General features: G+C 43.8%; 1 protein-coding gene across 3 annotated transcripts in view; it reads right to left on the bottom strand.

The window, feature by feature from the left end:
* The window catches only part of GAB1 (GRB2 associated binding protein 1), a 125,789-nt gene that overhangs the window by 97,334 nt on the left and 10,089 nt on the right, over positions 1 to 18,366 (bottom strand). The window contains exon 1 of one of the 3 annotated variants that reach the window (XM_018061567.1): positions 8,095 to 8,260. The exons of the other annotated variants lie outside the window; for them this stretch is intronic. The gene's annotated coding sequence lies outside the window, so the exon portion shown is untranslated. Of the gene's footprint in view, positions 1 to 8,094; positions 8,261 to 18,366 lie in introns of those variants that run through there. 3 annotated transcript variants of the gene reach the window in all.

Raw genomic sequence — 18,366 nt, 5'->3', positions numbered from 1 at the left:
AGGGATCAAACCCATGCCCCCTGCATCAGGAGCTCAGAGTCTTAACCACTGGACTGCAAGGGAAGTCCTTTACCACTGCATTTTGAAAAAAAAATTTTTTTTTCCCCAATAAGACTCACGTGATTTCATGAGAAGCAATCACATGAAAAACAAAACTCTGGCATATGAAAAAATTCTAACAGTAAGCAGCAGGATTCTGAGAAAAAAAAGCAATGCACAAGAAAACTTTTTTTAGTATGATGGCAAGAGTTTGGGAAAAAGGAACTTACAGGAAAAAGTTTGTGTAGCCGGTTATTCACCCACTTTTTTTTTTTTTTTTTTTTTTTGCTACTTTTGCAATGTCCAAGAAAAATTTATTTCCTAAACTTAATTTTATTTTCTATTTTGTTCTCCAAAGGTCTCACAATCTTCTGATTGTAAACTCCAGTAGTCAACCACTATAAAGATGATAATTCCATGGATGTAAGTTTCAATTCAAAAAATAAAAAGGACAGAATAATGTATTTTTGATCTCAAACAATAAAAGCAAATTTAAAACACCAAAAATGATGTAAAAAAAAAAATCAGAATTGGAAGAATGTGGACTGTTTGGTAATTTTCCTGCCTCTGAATACTGATTTTTTTTTTTTAATGTATGTGATATATATGAGATTATTTTCCTCTCAGTATTTCAGAGAAGGACAGAGTGGTGAATCTAGTTATACAAAGAAAGCTTCTGTCTGTAAGCCAGGATTCATATGAAGTTAGGTCATTTGCACAAGGCCATATAGTTTTATGCTACACTCATAAAAGAACCATTTCCTCTTCTACTCTTTAAAATCATTATTAACCAGAGATACTGAAAAATCAAGCATGCTGCAACCCGCCTGACCTTCAGAAATAAGAAGCTCTTTTTAGGATATTTCAAACTGAGAGTGACTCATGGTGGGTAAGCGGGTTGCTGTTAAACTGAGATCTCGAGTTCGCGTTCCCTGGTCTCCTCGCTCAGAGAGAAGTGCCTAAAAGGGTACAGGCAGAGGCTGTAACCGGGCAGGTGGGGGTCATCACCATCACTTTCGGTTGACAAACTCTCTTGGCTCTGGCCACCCCTGCAAACCTCAGAAAGGCCCTGAATGGAAGGGCGAGGCATTCAAGGAAGACTTTAAGAATATCCACGAGGGGATTCCACCTTCCAGGTGGGGTGTGTGTGTGAGTCGTGTGCAACTCTTTGCGGCCCCTTAGACTGTAGCCCTCTGGGCTCCTCTGCCCATGGAATTTTCCAGGCAAGAATACTGGAGTGGGGTGCCACTTCCCAGGCCAGGGGATCTTCCTGACCAAGGGATGGAACTAGTGTCTCTTGAGTATGAAAAGGACACACTTAACATGGAAGGGGACACGCAGCTCTACAGAGGGTTCAGAGAACTCACACGAGAGACCGTGCACATCTGCCAGAAAGTTCAACAGACAAGGTCAGAGGATGCAGTAGGCCTATAATCAGGGGTGAGTGAAGCCCCGCAGGTCAGCATAACCCTGCCAGGGGCAGCCACCTAAAATGCTCAGCACAAAGCACGTGGACACGTTCTCTCGCTGTGCACTGAACTAGGAAGGGGACAAGACTCGGTCATCTAGTGGCTTCCTCCTTCATTGTTTTCATACTGGGCACAGATGGATGAAAACGGTCCCACTGGTATGCTGTGTCCGTTTCTGCTTGTGTACACAGCTCATTAACGGACACAGTTAACACCTGCTTTCCGGATCTGACGTTTCTGGTATCAGACAAGGTATGCTGGTTGTCATCTGCACTGAAGAGTGGTCCTCTGGCCAGGCATTGCTATAGTTTCACGTGGATTTCCTGTTCCTAATGGGAAACAGAAATGTACCCATCCCCAGCCCCAGGAGGCAGAACCCGGGCCACCTGACAGCTGGGCCCCTCTGCTACATCCCTCCTTAACTACTGGTTAACTTTTAATCCATTTAAAATGTTATCCCACATTTACTTAGCCCGGCAGTTTATAACAAACCCACCAAACAGGACAAGCCAGTCTGGATTATATAACAGGTAAATAAGCCAGGGCGCTGAGGAGGGAGCTTACAGCAGGATGAGCTGCAGTGATGGTTAAACTGGTTCAACCTCATGACACCTGAAGACAGCCTTTCCACTCACTGCTCCCTCCTAGAACTTTACGTCTAGAATAAAGAGAAGACAAAAACCAACCCCCAAAAGTTCATCATACGTATCCCCACAAATACTGACTAATAAGTCTCTAAAGGGCTTCCCTGGTGGCTCAGTGGTAAAAAAATCTGCCTGCTAATGCAGAAGACCAGGGTTTGATCCCTGGGTTGGGAAGATCCCCTGGAGAAGGAAATGGCAACCCACTCCAATATTCTTGTCTGGAGAATCCTATGGATAGAGGAACTTCGTGGGCTCTGTCTGTCCATGGATTACAAAGAGTCGGACAAGACTTAGCAACTAAACAAGTCACTACAATCAATTAAAAGGGACACTAAAGTAATATTTAGATTTCACTTATTTTTTTTAAGCTGGTAAACCTACCAAATAACTCATATTTGGACCTAACAATATTAACACATTCTAAAGAGATCATCAGTACCTAGTAGCTTTTCCCCACACACACGTTATCAATTTAAATGTGGGCCAAGTGCCAGAACTCAACTTTTACCAATGTGTTCCGACTTGAATAAACTTTTATAATTTCAGACATGTACCTGTTTAAAAAACATCTTATATATCTACCATCCTCAGAGATGTTGAAGATATACTAAATGGTGAAACTGGTAATATTGCATATTGTATTAATTCTATAATACGAGAAACTGACATAATAGAGAAGCCTCAAGAATATAATATTTAACATTTTATAATAAAGAAAAACACTGAACTAACAGTTATTCATTTTAACCCCACCTTGCTTCATGAATTAGATGATTACAATCATCTATAAATTTTTTTTCTTTTTAACAGGCTGTTAGGAATCAACTGGGGAAAAAAAAAGCTATAAGACTCTAAGTTGGGAATTCCTTGGCAGTCCAGTGGTTAGGACTCCATGCTCTCACTGCCAAGAGCTGGGGTTAAGATGCTGCATGCCAAGTGGCATGGCCAAAAAAACATTATATTAGAAAAAAAGAATCAAAGGTTTATCTGTATAATGAGTTAAGAGTAGCAGCAGCAGCAGATGGTGATTGTGTAAATATAAAAATAATATACAGCACTGAAAAAACTACAAAGAAATTAGTGAAGTTCAACTAAAGGTGACTGAAATTTAATAACTGTGGTCTGGACATTTAAAAGCATATATATTTATACACATACATGATTGGCATACAACATGTAAATATATAGGCTCATTATAATATCTGTAAAACATTTAAGGCTCAGTTTAATGTACCAGAGTTCTTTTTTAGGTTTGCAGTTTAATGTACCAGAGTTCTTTTTTAGGTTTGCATTTTTTTAAGTTTTTTTTTTTTAAATAGCTATGATCAAATTTGTTCTTTCTTGGTTTTGTTACTCCATATTTGTGATTTTAAAAAATCAGTTCGGACTTCCCTGGTGGTAGCTAAGACTCTGCGCTCCGAATGCAGGGGGCCTGAGTTTGGTCCCTGGTCAGGAAACTAGATCCCACATGGCGCAAATGAATGTTCACATGCCATGACCAAGACCCACTGCCACTGAATAAATACATATTTTTTAAAAATCAGTCTTAAGGACTACCTTTAAAGAGATTAAACACACACACACACAAAGCTCCAATCAGAAGGAAAAAAAAAAAAACCTTTTCTGACAAGCCTATTTAATGTACATTTAACATGGTATTGCAAAACCTGTCACAGGAGGAGCGAGCCCTGGTGTCATTAAGCTGTATCTTTCCACTCCTGAGAGCACAGCGGAGGCAGGGTAGCAAACTGGCCTGAAGTATGGAAATGACCACACTGTGGCAAGCACCCACAGCTTCGGCTGATTGCGGATTTAAACGCCACCTTTCTTTGTCATCCCTACCGACCCTTCAGTGCAATACGGGGGGGGGGGGGGGGGGGGAATCAATGTAAATGGTCTTTGAAAACGCTCCCTAGTGATTTTAATACTCCCCTGAGGATACTCCTGAGCATCAGTATGTGAGCGAGCGATGGTTGCCCAGTCAAGTCTGACTCTGCAACCCCTGTGGATTGTAGCCAGCCTGGCTCCTCTGTGCATGGAATTTCCAGGCGAAAATACTGGAGCAGGTAGCCATCCCCTTCTCCAGGGGATCTGCCTGACCAAGGGATGGAACCCAGGTCTCCTGCATTGTAGGCAGATTCTTTACTGTCTGAGCCACCAAGGAAGTCTTGGTGGGAGCCCAATATACTGCTCCCCTAAATAAGAACTAGAGAACGGAGCACTGCCTCACCTACCCTGAAACGTACTACATCCAAATGCCTGAGAACCCCTGGTTTCAACTGACTGCTCCCCTGACTAGTCTTAGAGCCCACAGTTGTGGTTGCAGCGAGACAGGTATCAGTGCAAAGCCAAGCGTGATGCAGGCCCCCAAAAAAGAACCTTGTACATAAAGACTGCTTCTCTGCTCCACGGAGCTGAGCCAAGCTGCCATCTTTAGGATCTGAGCATCTGCTGGGTAGGAGTTGGCTCCACAGACGCCCTAGTCGATCCTGTCTGTCCTGTTCCCATCATTTGTGTCCACATGGTAAGTCTGCAGAGGAGCGGCCCCAGAGAGGCTCACGCAAAGAGCTTCGGGACCAATTCTGCAGAAACAAAACCCAGGCAGAGCAGGAGCTCAAACTCACCTTGGAGAGATTACCCAAAGCTATGTGTCAGACAAGTCCTACGGTACTATTCCAAAAAAAAATGCAAAAAGGTGGTGGAAAGAGGAATTTTTGCAGAAATTGAAGGGGAGGCAAAAAGAGTTATTTTGTCCAGAGGGTAAGGGAAGTATCCTAAAGGGCATCTTCTAAACTGTTTCCCCTCCAAAAAGAAAAACATTTTACAGGCTCTGATCTCCACACTCCTCCCAGAAATTCCCATGGCTCACTTGGCAGGCCTCCAGGTTGCCTAGCTCAGCTGGCAAATATTCAAATAGTTACTCCAAATATGTTAATGGGGCTACCAGGGTGCTCCCATCACGTCACCCCACCCTCCCTTTCTTTGTGTGAACTGAACCTGTGCAGGTTAAAACAGGCGTGCCAAACACTTGCTAAGTGAGATTACTGACTGTTGGCGAAGTGACTGCCAATTTAAAATAAGCACTTAGAGAGAATAGCTTTGCTCAAATGTATGTTGTCTTTCAAAAGGAATATTTTGAATGTTCAACTCACTCCCACTCCCATATTCTTGAGTATAAAAATATAAGCATTAATGATTTACATTCTTTCAGTACCATATTCAAAGTACCTTAAAGATTCCAAGGTGCCTTAAAGATTCCAAGGTGCTTTATGAGTATTCTTTTAAAAGCAACTCTCCGAAATCCAAAACCAAGAGAGGATATATGTATACAGAGCTGATTCACTTTGCTGTACCATAGAAACTAACACAACATTGTAAAGCAACTATACTCCAATAAAAATTCATTTAAAAAAAAAGAAATGAAAAACTACTTCCCAGTGACAAATATTTGATTCCACAAATGAAGAAACAGAATTAGTGATTATACATTGGGAAAGATAATCACTGGAAATCACAGGCAGGTTTACTAATTTGTTAATTTATCATGTAATAAACTTAATCAACACTAGCTCTTTAGCCCAACATCAAGCATTTCCTTTGTATACTCAAAAAAATCACAAAGCCAAACAGCTACTTATTTTTGGTTAGCCTGTATTCTAAAGATCTCAAAATTTTCCCCACAAAATCAGACTACCTAAAAAGTTTCATTCCCCTTTCTTCCTGCCTCCCAAAAAGCTTTAACTTGTTTCTTCATCCACACAGACATTCCACACATAGTCTGAATATTAAAACAGGCCAGGCAGCTTCACTGTCAGCAGAATGGAAAGTGCCAGTTCCAAAAAAATCTCAACATCGCCTGGTCCCTAAATTAGTCCCCAAATCACTGGGCCTTACACAGGAAATCAGGATCCAGTATCTTAAGTTAAAAATTAAAGGGAGGTTGGAAGAAAGGTATAAATGGGATTACATACTTACCCAGGGTGAGTCACGCTCATATGCTCAAGATAAAACTAAGCACAGACTCTACAATCAGGAAGGAATTTTTCCTCTGGGGCAGAAAGGGGCGTGGGATTTCCAATAGGCAATAAAGTAGGATCATCTGTGGGGATCAGGTGAGCAAATTCCACACAATTAACTTCCTACTACCAGGAAGGAGGGCTTCCCAAGTGGCTCAGTGGTAAAAGAATCCACCTGTCAATGCTGGAGCCGCAGGAGACGTGTGTTAAATCCCTGGGTCGGGAAGATCCCTTGGAGGAGGAAATGGCAACCCACTCCAGTATTCGGGCCTGGAGAATCCCCTGGAGAGAAGAGCCTGCTGGGCTACAGTCCATCAGGTTAAAGAGAGTTGGACATGACTGAAGTGACTTAGCACGCAGACATGCCGGTATTCTTGCCTGAAAAATTCCATGGACAGAGGAGCCTGGTAGACTACAGTCCATGGGGTCACAAGGACTCGGACACGACTGAGGAAGGAGCAAACGCAGGTGAGGTGCAGGCCTTCCCAAACGGTGCCGGTCTAAAGGCCCTTCAGATGTTTTCAAGGCTCCAGAGACAAGACGGAGAAGCAAAACGAGACTGGGGTGGCACGACCATGTCAACACACTTATCATTACTCCACAGTGCACTTAAAATTTAGTAAGAGGGTAAACTGTATGTCATGTGGGGATTTTTTTTACAATTAAAAATAGTTTTAAAAAAAAAAAAAAGGTAAGAAACTGGGCTGAACCTACCATAGTCACCGCTCTCCAGGGCAGCTAAAATGCTCGAATTTTGGAAAGTACAATAGCGCACTGAAGAGGCAGATGTGGCTGCTTGGGGTTGGCCCTGGGCTGGCTGTCAGGAAGTCTGTGCCCATGACTTCCTCTGCCTGCTGAAACCAACTGGCCTTCAACCTGGGCTATTTCCTTGGCCTCAATTCCCTAGGTCCTCATTTTTCTCACTGAGAATGGGATCAGTAGTTAGGTTTTTCTCCTTTCACTACTTTTCTTAAAGTTACCATCCGTGAGTCATTTTCTTCTTAAGTATTTCAATAAAGATCTCAAAGTTATGAAATTTTGTTCTGCTTTGGAAAGTATTGTTTAGAAACACAACAGACTCTCTACAAACAGGAACGTTTGCAAGTCTAGAGCTTTATCTGAAACATTAAAAATACCTCCATATCCATGTTCCAACATCCCTTAGTTAATAAGAACATGGGTTTCTCAACATACAACCATTTCTCTAGCTTAGGAATAAAAGTCACACTTGCTAAAATATTTAGTGTACATAAAACCTATCATAAAAGACTTATCTTTTAGTTTTTCAAGAATCACTAAAATCAGTAAGGAGACACTAAACTTTTAAATATACCTGAGCAACTGAAATGAACTGAACACTAAATAAAAATCATATCTTAAAACACAGAGACAAAGTGCCAACATCCTATGAATTTTAAGTTAATCTAAGCATTTTCTATTCAAATATAAAATCATTAGAAGTTAAATATGTATATTCAGTTTAATAATGTCTTATTTAATTCTGAAAAAGACATCTCCCTTTAGTAACTTAAGCAAAGGGCAATACCTCTACTTACCTAATATTTTACAACTTCTGCTAATATTTCATAACTTTTTAATAAATACTTTATAACTTTTTTTTCCCTATATGCTGAACCAAAACCAGAAATTTCTAAGTTAAAAGACTCCCATTGAAAATTTATAAGCTATGTATGTTTTTACACTGCACTTGGATGACTACTTAATGTTGTGGTTCTCCCTAAGAGCATTTATACTTGTTTTCAGCAAATTTAAATATTCTTTGGAAACATCTACCACTATGTTAAACAACATATGGGTTAGAATAAATTCTAGAGAAAATAACTAGAAATATCAAGAGACTCCTAAGAAAAGAGGTCTTCCAAGTATATGGATTTAAAACTCAGAGAAACAAGACAGTAAGATCACCTGGAATAAAAAGAACAAGTCGGGAGCCCAGCCTTCAATTCTTCACGCAGGGCAGACGTCACAGCAGTCTAGCTTTTCTTGGTAGAAGCTGGTTCCAGGACCCACCACCAGCCATCCACAGTCCTTCTATTCACTTCGGGAACAAAGTGATCTACTAACTCAACGTACTTGAACTTGAACTCTCAGTGCAGTGAAAGGGTGTGGTAGACACTTCATTTAATAACAATAATGATACTAAACACTTACAAAGCAGATAGGAAGATTCTCTAAGATCTTGTGGGCAGATGGACAGAGTATCTAGGAGGCTGAAGGGTTCCTGAGTAAGGAAAGGAGGGGAAGGGAGAGAGCGAGGAGGCTGGTGGGAAAGAAAGGAAGGAGGAAAGGTCAGCCAGCTCAGGGTGGTGAAAAGACTGCAGTACACTCTGGGTTCCCACAGCGGAAACATGAGCGCGTTGTCATAGAACTGGTTAGGGTAAAGTAAACGCAAAGAACACTTGATGAAGAGATGGTTAGAGCAGAGGTAGGAAGGATTTAACAAAAGCTGATGATGGTCAAGTTTAGGTTCAAAGAAACAGAATATATACATTATACACAGGGAGAGAGAGAGACAGACAGAAATTTGAAAACAAAACTGTAGTCAAGCAGAACTATTTTAAGCCCCGTTTACAAACCAACCATGTCTCAACTAATCAAAAATTAAGGCAAACCAGACATGTACTATAACTACAATGGGAAAAAATATCTGAAATCAGAACGATCCCGGAAAATCTGGACTGTATATTAATAATATGCTTTCAGATCCAATAACCAGAAAAACCAGAACTTCCGGCAAGGAGCTAATCCTCTGTCACCTCTCCTCTTAGTCTCTAAGCCACTCAGAAAACTCAATTCAGGAATGTTCATTCTTTTTCAAATCGATACCTACACAATAGCTTCCTTGATTTCGTAACATCTTTGAGTTTCTTGGCGATGGTCAGGCACCTTCTTATATTCTAACCTTTCCAAAAATTCCCTTTCACTTTTGTCATCAAGAAGAGTTTGATCAAAATCACGGCAGGAAAACGCTAAGCACATATTTTTTTTATTATTTACTTGTTTAAACACATTTTTAAAAAGCATCCAGCACAAGGCCCTCATCTCACAGAAAACAGGCAGAAGTTCCTTTCTGAGTTTTGATTCTTGCCTGTCTATCCCACTCTCTATTCACATTTACTTCCACGGGATTTTCTTTCTTCTTGCCATTTTTTTTTCCATGCTAACTCAGCATTTCTCTGAGTGTAAGTTAAAAGACCACCTACATCAGAATCAGCAGGGATTTTGAATCAGAAAATGCAGTTTTCTGGGCCTCTACCGAGATTTACGAAAAGTTTCAAAAGAAGGGTAGAGCTGCAGAATTTTTATTTCAGAAGTCACCCAGGTAATGGGTCTGCACACGAAAGCGTGAGGACCACTGCCCCCAAACCCTTGATTCTTCCTGCACCAAAGGACACAGGGACTCCACGGGACTATATAAACAAGTGCCATCAGAGCAGCCAGCCGAGAAGACAGAGCAGTGTGGTAGTTCTGATCACCTTCCTTTTGAAATACACATGGAAGCAGCAAGGAAGTGTGGAGACTGAACTAACTGAGACATCAGCACAAATGCAGGCTCGTCAGCCCTGCTCCGTGGCTGCTGCCAATTACAGTAGCCAGACCTGCAAGGGGACTGATTACATGTAATTTATAAAAAGTAAACAAGCTGAGCGGCTTGTGAACAATGAAGGGTGATATTCAAGCCAAGAGGTAATAAAAAGCATGAATAAATGATTCAGCATCCCCCTCCCCACCCAGACAACAGTTGGTTATATTCCAGCTAGGATCAGCACGGAAAGGAAAAAAAAACAAACCTCTATTTGGGGGAATGACATAAATGATAACAGACCATGTATCATGGGAGAAAGATTTATGTCTCTCACTGGAACTCTTGTGACAGGGCTGCACAGACCCAAACTCTGGGGGTTCTACAGCTCAGCCATCTTTTTCTCAATCTTATTAAAGCCAGAAAAGGAAGTGCCTGTGTCCAGGGCTGCAACACAGTCCTGCATGTGAATTGTGGCTTTTAAAGGAAACATGGGGAAATAAAGCAAATGAATTATTCAGTTGTCCGAACCAGGTTTTATGAAGGATTCTTCTACGCGAGTGTTTCCCAACTTCAGCCCTGTTGATATCTGGGGCTGGGGCATTCTTGGTTGCAATGGCTGTCCCATGCACTGCTTGTTTAGCAGCCTCTCTCCCTCAACCAGGGCCTCCCAGGTGGCTCAGAGGTAAAGAATCCACCTGCCAATGCAGGAGACACAGGACGTTTGGGTTCAGTCCCTGGGTTGGGAAGATCCCCTGGAGGAGGAAATGACAACCCACGCAAATATTCTTGCCTGGAAACCCCATGGACAGAGGAGCCTGGTGGGCTACAGTCCACGGGGTCGCAAAGAGTCGAACATGACTGAGCACACATACCATACCCTACAGCCTCAACCTATCAGCCACCAGTAGCACCCCCAGTGGTGACAACCAAGAAACATCTCCTCCAGAAACTGTCAAATGTTCCCAGTGGGGCAAAATCACCACCCCACTGCCACTAAAAGTCACTGCTGCACACAGACACGTCATGGGGAACTGTGCACATTAGTGAAGTAGCTTGAGGACCACATTTTTGACATAATAAATATCTCATGATTTTTGCTTTTATATATATGATCTTCCCTGGTGGCTCAGATGGTAAAGAATCAGTCTACAACACAGGAGACCCGGGTTTGACGCCTGGGTCAGGAAGATTCCCTGGAAAAGGATATGGCAACCCACTCCAGGATTCCTGCTTAGAAAATTCCATGGACAGAGCAGCCTGGAGGGCTACAGTCAATGGGGTCACAAAGAGTTGGACACAACTGAGCAACTAACACTAACACACACACACAATCAGTCACGTCCGACTCTTTGTGACCCCACGGACTGCAGCACGCCAGGCTTCCCTGTTCATCACCAACTCCCGGAGCTTGTTCAAACTTATCTCCATCGAGTTGGTGATGCCATTCAGCCATCTCATCCTCTGTCGTCCCCTTCTCCTCCTGCCCCCAATCCCTCCCAGCATCAGAGTCTTTCCCAGTGAGTCAACTCTTCACATGAGGTGGCCAAAGTACTGGAGTTTCAGCTTTAGCATCATTCCTTCCAAAGAACACCCAGGGCTGATCTCCTTTAGAATGGACTGGTTGGATCTCCTTCAGTCCAAGGGACTCTCAAGAGTCTTCTCCAACACCACAGTTCAAAAGCATCAATTATTCAGCGCTCAGCTTTCCTCACAGTCCAACTCTCACATCCATACATGACCACTGGAAAAACCATAGCCTTGACTAGACAGACCTTTGTTGGCAAAGTAATGTCTCTGCTTTTGAATATGCTATCTAGGTTGGTCATAACTTTCCTTCCAAAGAGTAAGCATCTTTTAATTTCATGGCTGCAATCACCATCTGTAGTGATTTTGGAGCCCCCCAAAATAAAGTCTGACACTATTTCCACTCTTTCCCCATCTATTTCCCATGAAGTGATGGGACAGGATGCCATGATCTTAGTTTTCTGAATGTTGAGCTTTAAGCCAACTTTTTCACTCTCCTCTTTCACTTTCATCAAGAGGCTTTTTAGTTCCTCTTCACTTTCTGCCATAAGGGTGGTGTCAGCTGCATATCTGAGATTATTCATATTTCTCCCTGCAATCTTGATTCCAGCTTGTGCTTCTTCCAGCCCAGCATTTCTCATGATGTACTCTGCATATAAGTTAAATAAGCAGGGTGACTATATACAGCCTTGATGTACTCCTTTTCCTATTTGGAACCAGTCTGTTGTTCCATGTCCAGTTCTAACTGTCGCTTCCTGACCTGCATATAGGTTTCTCAAGAGGCAGGTCAGGTGGTCTGGTATTCCCATTTCTTGAAGAATTCACAATAATCTTTCAGTTTACTGTGATCCACACAGTCAATAAAGCAGAAATAGATGTTTTTTCTGGAACTCTCTTGCTTTTTCCATGATCCAGAGGATGTTGGCAATTTGATTTCTGGTTCCTCTGCCTTTTCTGTAACCAACTTGAACATCTGAAAGTTCATGGTTCACGTATTGCTGAAGCCTGGCTTGGAGAATTTTGAGCATTACTTTACTAGCGTGTGCTGCTGCTGCTAAGTCACTTTAGTCTTGCCCGACTCTGTGTGACCCCATAGACGGCAGTCCACCAGGCTCCCCCGTCACTGGGATTCTCCAGGCAAGAACACTGGAGTGGGTTGCCATTTCCTTCTCCAATGTATGAAAATGAAAAGTGAAAGTGAAGTCGCTCAGTCGTGTCCGACCCTCAGCGACCCCGTGGACTGCAGCCTTCCAGGCTCCTCCATCCATGGGATTTTCCAAGCAAGAGTACTGGAGTGGGGTGCCATTGCCTTGAGAGATGAGTGCAATTGTGCGGTAGTTTGAGCATTCTTTGGCATTGCCTTTCTTTGGATGAAAACTGACCTTTTCCAATCCTGTGGCCACTGCTGAGTTTTCCAAATTTGCTGGCATATTGAGTGCAGCACTTTCCCAGCATCGTCTTCCAGGATTTGAAACAGCTCAACTGAATTCCATCACCTCCACTAGCTTTGTTCATAGTGATGCTTTCTAAGGCCCTCTTGACTTCACACTCCAGGATGTCTGGCTCTAGGTGAGTGATCACACCATCGTGATTATGTCAGGCATGAAGATTTTTTTGTACAGTTCTTCTGTGTATTCTTGCCACCTCTTCTTAATATCTTCTGCTTCTGTTAGGCCCATACCATTTATGTCCTTTATTGAGCCCATCTTTGCATGAACTATTCCCTCGGTATCTCTAGTTTTCTTGAAGAGATCTCTAGTCTTTCCCATTCCATTGTTTTCCTCTATTTCTTTCATTGATCGCTGAGGAAGGCTTTCTTATCTCTCCTTGCTATTCTTTGGAACTCTGCATTCAGATGCTTATATCTTTCTTTTTCTCCTTTGCTTTTCACTTCTCTTCTTTTCACAGCTATTTGTAAGGCCTCCCCAGACAGCCATTTTGCTTTTTTGCATTTCTTTTCCATGGGGATGGTCTTGATCCCTGTCTCCCGTACAATGTCATGAACCTCCGTCCATAGTTCATCAGGCACTCTATCTATCAGATCTAGTCCTTTAAATCTATTTCTCACTTCCACTGTGTAATCATAAGGAATTTGATTTAGGTCATACCTGAATGGTCTAGTGGTTTTCCCTACTTTCTTCAATTTCAGTCTGAATTTGGCAATAAGGAGTTCATGATCAGAGCCACAGTCAGCTCCCTAACGGCTGCTGCTGCTGCTGCTAAGTTGCTTCAGTCGTGTCCGACTCTGTGTGACCCCATAGATGGCAGCCCACCAGGCTCCCCTGTCCCTGGGATTCTCCAAGCAAGAACACTGGAGTGGGTTGCCATATCCTTCTCCAATGCACGGAAGTGGAAAGTAAAAGTGAAGTCTCTCAGTCATGTCTGACTCTTCGCAACCTCATGGACTGCAGCCCAGTAGGCTCCTTCGTCCATAGGGTTTTCCAGGCTAGAGTACCAGAGTGGTGTGTCCCTAACAGCTACCTACTAATAAATCCACCTTGGAATATATTCATCTTTATCTGGATATGACTGCAAAATAAAATTTTTATTCTTTTTTTTTTTTGAGCGGGGGAAGGGAACCCACAAGGGCAGAAGTACCAGGGGCTCATGAATAATCACGTGGACCTGGCCTCTAAATGGGAAGCAAGGAGTTAAACAAGTGCCATCTGTGGTGATGGGCGCTGTGCTGCAGGAGTGAACAAGCATCAAAGGAGAACAAAACAGATACTCTGGGTCCACGGGGTCTGCTTGGATGAGTGACGCTGGTGGTGGGGAGTTCAGGGGAGGCTCCAGGGGCAGCCTGGGAGTGGAGGCAGAGAGGGTGGGGCCAGGAATTCCTGGCAGAGAGAGGCACACAGTGCAGGTCAAGGACAGAGTGACCCATCACGAGGCCAAGTGGGGACCTGGAAGTTCAGTACAACTGAAGCGACACTCGTGAGAGAGGAGGAAGTACCTGCAGGGCCCACATCACAGAAGGCCCTGCCAGCTGAGAGGGCGTTTGAGCATTCCTCCAAGCTAAGGAACCCTGCAGGGCAGCCTCAAACTGCGATGATCAGGGTTTCAGAAAGGCTGTGCTGGCTGCCCTGATGAAGACAGTTTGAATGGGCACAAGGATGGGCTTCCCAGGTGGCACTAGTGGTAAAGTGCCTGCCAATGCAGGAGGTGTAAGAGACACAGATTTGCTCCCTGGGCCAGGAAGATCCCCTGGAGGAGGAGACAGCAACCTACTCCAGTATGCTTGCCTGGAGAATTCCCTGGGCAGAGGAGCCTGGAGGGTTACAGTCCATGGGGTTGCAAAGAGTCAGACATGACTTAGTGACTAAACAACAAATATCTATATGTCAACAGATATCACTATATTAATATCTATGCATTGGTATAGACGGGCTTCCTCAGTGGCTCAGTGGTAAAGAATATGCTTGCAGTGCAGGAGATGCAGAAGACATTGGTTTGAATCTTGGATGGGGAAGGTCCCCTAGAGGAGAGCAAGGCAACCCCTCCAGTAATCTTACCTGGAGAATTCCATGGATAGAGGAGCCTGGCAGTCTACAGCCCCTGGGGTCGCAAAGAGTCAGACACAACTGAAGTGACTCAGGAAGGATGGAGCCAGGCAGTGGACTGGCTATTGTAAAAATCCCGCAGAAAGGCAAAAAGACAGCTTTAGGCAACACATAGGTCAGGAAGTCAAGAGATCTTTGGAAGATAAAAGAGACAGGATTTGGTCACTGGGTGTGGAGAAGGAGAGAACAAAGAAAACCATCTGGTTTAAGCCAGAGGGGAGAGGAGGGTTGCAGGGAAGCTGGCGTGACTGACGCAGAGAGAGCGAACAGCAGGAGAGAGGACAGATTTAGGGAGAGGATGGTGAGCACGGCTCTGCGTTGCTGTGGGGGTCGAAGCAGTTAGGGATCTACTCACCCGTCAGAGCCAGGGATGAGGAGAGAGAAATGTGCTGCAACTGTATCTCTGAATCATCAGCACATAATTCAGGGGCATTTCACTGGACTTTAAGATCCATAGATGGACTTAAAAAGGTTAGGGAACATGAAGAAGACAATAAGGTTTGTGCGTCAGTTTGGAAGAATTCTAGGGACACTTCTGTTCAGTCGCTCAGTCGTGTCCGACTCTTTGTGACCCCATGGACTGCAGCACGCCAGGCCTCCCTGTCCATCACTGCCTCCTAGAGCTTGCTCAAACTCATGTCCATCGAGTCGGTGATGCCATCCAACCATCTCATCCTCTGTCATCCCCTTCTCCTCCCACCTTCAATCTTTCCCAGCATCAGGGTCTTTTCCAGTGAGGGGGCTCTTCATATCAGGTGGCCAAAATACTGGAGCTTCAGCTTCAGTATCAGTCCTTCCAATGAATATTCAGGATTGATTTCCTTTAAGATTGACCTCCTTGCTGTCCAAGGGACTCTCAAGAGTCTTCTCCAGCACCACAATTCGAGAGCATCAATTTTTATGGAAACTACCATATATAAAATAGATAACCAACAAGAACCTACTGTATAGTATGGGCAATGATACTTAATATCGTGTAATAACCTATAATGGGAAATAATTTGAAAAAAAGAAAAAAAAATATATATATATACACATACATTCCATATATATAACTGAATCACTTTGCTGGAAAGTAACAAACCTGTAAATCAACTATACTTCATTAAAAAAAAAAAATACTGAACCACCACCATGATGTGGGCACAAGTCAGGCAGAAAAAAAAAAAAAGAATTCTGCGAAAATGAAGAACATAGAGCTATTACCAAATTTTCAAAAAGGTTCATGAACCCCCAATGGGTGAAGAACTACTACCAGCATGACATGAGAGATCAGCCAGGGCTAGCTGGCACTAGAACCCTTAGGAGCACCAACACTTCCAGAAACCAGAGCCTGGCATCAGGAAGGCACGGGGAAGAACATACTTTGAGAAGACGTACTGATCATCTCCAACAGTAGAGTCAAGAGTGCCATGAAAAATAAGAATTAACAAGTTCAGATCGGACTTCCCTGGTGGCCCAGCGGTTGAGAATCCATCTGCCAATTCAGGGGACACGAGTTCAGTCCCTGGTCCAGGAAGATGCCACACACCGAGGGGCAACTAAGCCCACGTGCCACAACTACTGTGCCTACATACCGCAACTCCTGCAGCCCCAGAGCCTGTGCTCCGCAACGAGAGGCCACCACAATGAGAAGCCTGTGCTCCCCAACGAAGAGCAGCCCCTGCTCACCACAACCAGGGAAAGCCTGAGCAGCAACCGAGACCCAGAGCAGCCAGGAAGTAAATAAATAAAAATAAAACGTTCAGATCTAATTCCGCTAGACTGGACAACCACGGGGGACTTTGGTGGGAATCAGTTAGGTAAGAAGGGACGAAAAAGACCCAGGCTGTATTCCATTATTAGATGAGCGGCAAGTAAGGAAGAGGCGGAGATCAAGTGGACACCACCCACCCGTGAGTCTGGCTGGGAAAGGGAGGTACAGGAGTCTCACCGTAGCCCTGTCTTTGAAAACCAAATCCACCTTTTACGGTCCTGGTGAAATCTCTCTGGACCCCTTCATAATACCTTCCTTGCGTCCTTGAACTCACCTCCCTTGGCTGAATTCTTATAGACTGTGGTACCACACATCACTGATTGTAGCATAATTTGCGTTACCCAGCGCCTTCTATGTCCCCGGCAGCACGTGGACTCCCGTAAGGTAGAGGCAGCGCGCTCTTGGGCCTCTCCTGAATTCCTCCCAAGGCCTTATTCTCAGCCAGCATTCCACCAAGGACTGCAGGGCCTGACCTCTGAAGTAAGAGATCTGGCCCTGCCAGAACAGCTGGTTAACTTGTATGACCTTGGACAAATCAATGAAGTCTCCCGGAGGCCAATTCCTGTAAAAAGAGGAGGCTGAACTCTTCCGCTAGGGAAGGAGATAAGTGTAATTGGGAAAGATACTCGATGTATCGGCTTGTTTTTGTAACGCAAATCAGAGAAAATAAAACTGGATTAAAAACCACTGGACACTCAAATAACACGTGATAAAACAAATAGGCTAGAAAAGGTTGAGAAACATTGAACTAGATGATTTATAATTTCAGGCTTAGAATTTGACAGTCACTCGGTCATGCTATTCCAAAGACTGTGCCAGGTACCACACCGGGCACTTCAGACGCAGAGAACAAATGCCATCTTTGTCCTCTGGCAATTCATATCCTATTACAAACACCAGAGAATGATAGATGAAGCCATGATTTTCTTTGTATTTAGATCATGTGTACACATCTTCTACTGTGTACACTATGGGTCATTATGAAAATCATCCAGAAAAAAATATGCTAAAACTATAAAAACACCAGGTAGGCTTTTCCCATTTGGACTATTTCACTGCTTAAATGAAGAGAAGGAAGAAAGAATACTGTTATATAGCATGAATTTAATTTTATGCACTTTTGGTAAATGACCTAGATGCCCTGGGAAGATTACTCAAATGGCTTTGGTTTTATGCAGCAGCATCACCAGCTTCCCAGGTGGCTCAGTGGTTTCCCTGGTGGCTCAGAGGATAAAGCGTCTGCCTGCAATGTGGGAGACCCGGGTTCGATCCCTGGGTTGGGAAGATCCCCTGGAGAAGGAAATGGCAACCCACTCTAGTACCCTTGCCTGGAGAATCCCATGGACAGAGGAGCCTGGTAGGCTACAGTCCATGGGGTCGCAAAGAGTCGGACACGACTGAGCGACTTCACTTTGTCAATGCAGGAGATGCCGGAGACCAGGGTTCAATCCCTGGGTTGGGACGATCCCTGGTGTAGGAAATGGCAACCCACTCGTTTTCTTGCCTGGAAAAATCCCACAGACAGCGGAGCCTAGTGGGCCACAATCCATTGGGTCCCGAAAGAGTCAGACATGACTGAGCACGCAAGCACAACAGCATCACCAGGAACAAATTAACTTCTCAAATATTCCACATTCTCACTTGCTCAGGATTTCCTTTTACCTTTCCCCAACACTTCAACCATTTAAATCTGAAATTATCAGGGAGAACTTGTAAAATCCAGTCCTCCTACACAACTTTGGGGTCAATTATAACCTTGCCAGAAGGTGGGTGGGTGTGGGTGTGTGTGTGTGTGTGTGTGTGGGTGTGTG

This window comes from Capra hircus, chromosome 17 (genome assembly GCF_001704415.2).
Source record: "Capra hircus breed San Clemente chromosome 17, ASM170441v1, whole genome shotgun sequence".
NCBI classification, from domain to species: Eukaryota; Metazoa; Chordata; class Mammalia; order Artiodactyla; family Bovidae; genus Capra; species Capra hircus.
The sequence above is the reverse complement of the archived record's forward strand: the minus strand, read 5'-3'. Positions and strand labels throughout refer to the sequence as shown.